We start from the raw sequence: 6,000 nt of genomic DNA on the forward strand, positions 1-6,000 counted from the left end.
ACTTCTAGCTTTATATCTCTTTTTTTTTTTTCTTTCTTTTCTTGTTTTGTTTTGTTTTTCAAGATTGGTTTCTCTATGTAACAGCCCTGGCTGTCCTGGAACTTGCTCTGTAGACCAGACTGGCCTCAAACTCAGAGATCTGCCTGCCTCTGCCTCCCAAGGGATTAAATGTGTGGGCCTCGACCACTCCGCTTAATTTTATATCTTTAGTTGAAGTGTTCTTCAAACACTGTTGTTGTTTTTTTTTTTTTGGGGGGGGGGTTGTTTTTTTTTTTTTTTTCTATTCTTTAAAAAGATAGGATCTCTTATATATCCTTGGCTCTCCTTGAACTCATTTTGATTTTGAGAATGGGTTTGAACTAGGATCCAGCTGCCTCCTTCCTTCACCTCCAGAATGCTGGGATTGTAGATATGTGTAATCACAATCATGCAGCCGTTGGGACTAAACCCAAGCCTTCCTGCGTTCTAGGCAAACACTTTACCAACTATACCAACTGAGACACAACCTCAGACCCATAAATGTTTAGTGAACTCAAGTAAGGCTAACACATCAAATATACAAACACTAATATTTTCTCAGTAGTTTATTGTTGGTTCAGACAGGGTTACTGTTGCTGTGATTGAGAAGCCCAGGCCCTTACCCAGATGCCTGTCTTGGCTATCCCACATGACAGGCTGCAGAAAAGACCCCCTGACTCAGCAGGATGTGCCCTTGAGGCCCTGACCTTGAGCTTGACCCTAGTTATTTAAAAAAAAAACACCACTAGGTGTCCCTGCATGGTAAAGAACCAATTAAAAGTTAAACTTAGCAGGCTGAATACCATAACCCCAGCAACTGCTGCAAGAGGTAGCAACTTTCCTGCAGCTGTAACCAAGTAGCCAGGGAGGGCACCTCCAGCTTGGAGGTGCACCAATCCTGAGTCTGTTCCTATGCCGTCTGTAGACCCTGAGACCTGCCCTTGCTTTGCCCCTATAACTACCCCGTCTCACTGTTACTCGGGGTCTCTTCTGCTCTGTTGCTGCATCGGAGGGACGAGGACCCAGGTTCAAGCTCGAAATTAAAAGACTCTGCTTTTGCATCGGATCTTGTTGGGGACCGATTCCGGACAGCGGTGTCCTTACTTTATCAAGCCTTACAAAAGCAGGAAGTTCCTGGCCTAACCTCGGGCTGTACAACTTCCTGGAGTACCTGCTAATCAGCCAGCTGCAGGGGCCTGGGACCAAAGTGACCTCACCCTCCCTTAGGAATTTTCCATCCTTCTCTCCGTGCTTCCCCTGCTCCCCCTCCCTGCCTGAAGCCCTGTTTATAAGCCTCAACACCCAGTCAATAAACGGAGACCTCGACGCAACTCAGACTGACTCTGTCTTCCTTTAGGCGCCTGGTCTCCTTTCTCTCTCGCCCCCATTGATCTTTCAGGAGGTGCCTCCTCGGGTCTCATCAAATAACCTGGCCCGCGGGGCCGGGCAGGATCTGGTTTCCTGGTGGACTTTGGGGGTCTGGACTCTGGGCACAACATGATGAGTCCCATGACCAAAGCAACTTGGGGAAGAAAGGACTTATTTGGCTTACACTTCCACAAACTCCAGGGCCGCACGCTTAATGGCTTCGGGGGCTTAGGTACTCAGCGTTTTATTTATTTATTTATTTTTCTACTTCTTCTTCTCCTCTATGAAGGCCCTTATCAGGGCCACCACATCTTTCAAAAAGAGTCACTCACTGTGACCCGTATACGTTACTCTGTGTAGTGCATGGCCGTGGTGTAGTATTTGTTGTTTTTGCCTTGTTACTAGTTGGAATTCTCGGGCACCAGTCTATTGTACAATAGCCAATTATTTCTATTATGCCTTAGTCCCTCACTTGGCTTAGGCTGGGATCAAAAGGGCAACGTGCATATAAAAAAGTTTATACTTTCCATCTTACGTTTCAAATAAGTACTAACCCAGTATAAAACTTTTATTTTCTTGTAATCCCAGCACAGAGAGGCAGGTGCATCTCTGAGTTCAAGTCTAGCCTGGTCTATAGAGCGAATTCCAGGACAACCAGGGAAACCATATTTGAAAAACAAAATAAAACACACACCTACACAGAACTTTATTTCCATCGGTGGTGTTATGTGTGGTGATATATTGGGTACCCTAATAAAGCTTACCCAAGGATCAGAGAACAGAACAAGCCACTAGATTAAACATAGATGCCAGGCAGTGGTGGCACACACCTTTAATCCTAGCACTCTGGAGGCAGAGATCCATCTGTGTCTCCATGAGTTCAAAGCCACCCTGAACTACATGAGATTGATTCCGTCTAGAAAAGAAACAGAGTCAGGCAGTGGTGGCACCAGGAAGTAATATGGCAGGGCAAAGAAAGGTATATAAGACATGAGGAAACGGGAACTAGAGGCTCTTTCTGGCTGAGGTCTTTCGGGTGAGGACTCAGAGGCTTTCAGAATGGGCTGAGAGGTTGGCAAGGTGAGGTTGGCTGTGGCTTGCTCTGCTTCTCTGGTCCTCAGCCAAGTACCTTTATTAGGGAACACAATATATCACCACAGTTACGGGGCAGAATTCAAACTTCCTAAGGTTTTGAGTTCAGTCTCTTCTTCTTCAGTGCTAATTCCAGGGAAACCCAGCGAACTGTGGGACACTTTTCAAGCATTGGCTACATAATTTAAATGCCACTTTAATATTTAAGAAGGTAAGCTTAGGCCAAACATGGCCCATACCTTTAATCCCAGCACTCCAGTGGCAGGTAGATTCCTTGAGTTCCAGCCTAGCTTTGTCTACATGGTGAGTTTCAAGCCAGTGAGGGATGCATAGGAAGACTTTGTCTCCAAAAATAAACTGTAGATTAATTTCTAAACAGTCTTATTAAATAAGAAACACAAAGCCAAATACAGGGGTGATAGCCACCAAATAACCTTAGGTCACCACACCGCAGTAGCTTCCCAAGAGAACTAACTTTTTCCTGTCTAACCTGCGCCTTTATTGCCTTGCTGTTCTGTCTTCTCATTGGCTCTTAGCCCAGCCACCTCACTTCCTCCTCACTGCCTGTCTATACAGACCTCCAGATCTCTATGGCTGGTACTGGGATTAAAGGCATGTGTCACTATACTTGGCTGTGTCTTTGAATGCACAGAGACTCTGTCTGCCAAGTGATCGGATTAAGGGCATGTGCTACCACCGCCTGACTTTTGTTTATGGCTGGCTATGATCTCTGATCTCCAGGCAAACTTTATTTACTAACATACAAATAAAATATCATCACATTTCAGCACAAATAAAATATCACCACAATAAACAAATCTAATCAAAAACCAATCCCCTGCCCAACAACAACCTCTGCACTCAGGAGGCAGAGGCAGGAGGATCTATGGGTTCAAGGCCAGAATGGTCTACATATCAAGTTCCAGCACAGCTGGAGTTAAGTAACAGTAAAACACCCTGTCTTAAGCCAAAAGAAAGAAAGGGAATCTAGAGCTTCCTTATGCTTTTTTTCTGATGTAATAAAACATTATACCGATGTAACTAAAGAAAACGTAAGATTATTTTATTTTCTGTTAGCTGGGCCTGGTGGTGCACCTCTTTAATGTTGTTAATATCAGCACTCAGAAGACCCAGCAGGCTGATCTCTGAATGTGAGGTCTAGGAGTGAGTGTCAGGATAGCCAGGACAAAGTAGAGTCCCTGTCTCAACACAGACTTCTTTTTATTCATGTGTATCTACACACAGGTGTCCATGGAGACAAGACGGGGTGTCACTTCCCTGAAGGCTGGAGTTACAGGAGGTTATGAGCACTTGACGGGACACTGGGAACTGCTCCGGTGTTAGTGTTTATGGTCTTAACCACTTAGTGCTCTTAACCACTAAGCCAGCTCTCCAGGCCCCTCATAGAACAACATTTTTTCCCCTTTTCCAATTCAAAGACCACATTTTGAAATAATGGAACTATTAAAGTATTAGTTATAGCTCATGGGTCAGGCCAGTATCCTGAACCCCAGGAAAGAGTGCCCCCCAACCCCGCCCATGCTCAACTAGCATAACCCCAACCTACCCCTCCTCTCCCTGTCTCTGTATCCTGGCACACTGCTCTGGCAGAAGCCTCCGATCCAACCAGAGCCTGGCCGGCTCCCTGAAAACCAGGGAAGTCAACCAGACAGAACTCCACCCATTAATCTGGGCAGGAACCCCCTGCTGGAGAGAGGCCATCAAAGTCCAGTCTCCAACTCTGGTGGAGACCATCTACTCAACCCCAGGCCACTGCTGGCAGAAGACCAGAGAGGAAACAGAAACCAAGGAAGAAAACACATGTCCAACAAATACAAATCCAGAAATCAGCACCTAGACCTGTAATCACCCCAAACCCAGATGCCTAGATGCCAATGTAAGAACACAACTAACAACAGCCAGGGCAGTCTGTCACTACCACAGCCCAGCTAGCCGAATACAGCAACCCTTGAATATTCCAATGCAGCTAAAGCACAAGAAAACGAACTTAAAACCAACTTTATGAAACTGATAGAGGTCCTTAAAGAGGAAATGAATAAATCCCTTAAAGAAACTGAGGAAAAGACAATAAAAGATTGAAGTGAATGAATAAATCCCTTAAAGAATGTCAAGAAAAATCAGTTTAAGAAAATGAGTGGCTGGGCGGTGGTGGCGCACGCCTTTAATCCCAGCACTCAGGAGGCAGAGCCAGGCAGATCTTTGTGAGTTCCAGGCCAGCCTGGTCTACAGAGCAAGATCCAGAAAAGGCGCAAAACTACACAGAGAAGCCCTGTCTCGAAAAACTAAAAAAAAAAAAGAAAAGAAAGAAAGAAAAGAAAAGAAAAGAAAAGAAAAGAAAAATGAGCAAAACTGTTCAAGAAAGAAAGAAAAGAAAAGAAAAGAAAAGAAAAGAAAATGAGCAAAACTGTTCAAGACCTGAAAATGGAAATAGAAGCAATAAAGAAAACACAAATTGAGAGAATTCTGGAAATGGAAACTCTAGGTAAGTGGAACAAGAACTACAGACCCAAATATCACCAATACAATGCAAGAGGTGGAATAGAGAATCTCAGACATTGAAGACAAGATAGAAAAAATAGATACATCAGTCAGAGGAAATGTTAAATCTAAAAAATTCCTGACAAATTCCAGGAAACCTGGCATGCTATGAAAAGACCAAACCTAAGAATAATAGGAATAGAAGAAGGAGAAGATTCCCAGCTCAAAGACCTAGAAAATATTTTTAACAAAATCATAGAAGAAAAATTTGCTAGCATAAAGAAGGCCATGCCTATAATGGTACAAGAAACACACAGAATGCAAAATAGACTGGACTGGAAAACAAGGTCCCCTCACTACGTAATAATCAAAACACTAAACACAGAACAAAGAAAGAATATCAAAAGCTGCAAGAGAAAAAGACCAAGTAACATACAAAGGCAGACCTATTAGAATTACAACTGACTTCTCAACAGAGATAAAAGCCAGAAGGACTGGAGAGATGTGCTGCAGACTCTAAGAGACTACAGATGCCATTCCAGACTATTATACCCAGCAAAACTCTCAATCACAATACATGGAGAAAATAAGATATTCCATGATATAGTTGAATTTTAACAATGTCTATTCATAAATCCAGCCATATAGAAGGAAGGGCTCCAACCCAATGAAATTGAAAATGCAGGCAATAGATAATCTCACACTAGCAAAACACAAAGAAAACACACACATACACACACACATACATACACACACACACACACACACACACACACACACACACACTACCATCACCAACTACAACAAAACAGCAGGAGTTAACAGTCATTGGTCATTAATACCTCTCAATATCAATGGACTCAATTACCCATTAAAAAGACACAGATGAACAGAATGGATGGGAAAACAAGATCCATCCTACTGCTGCATACAAGAACCACACCTCACTGGGTGGTGGTGGCACATGCCTTTAATCTCAGCACTCAGGGAGATGGAGGCAGGCAGATCTCTCTGACGTGGAGG

Source organism: Peromyscus eremicus, chromosome 5, assembly GCF_949786415.1.
Source record: "Peromyscus eremicus chromosome 5, PerEre_H2_v1, whole genome shotgun sequence".
Taxonomy (NCBI): Eukaryota; Metazoa; Chordata; class Mammalia; order Rodentia; family Cricetidae; genus Peromyscus; species Peromyscus eremicus.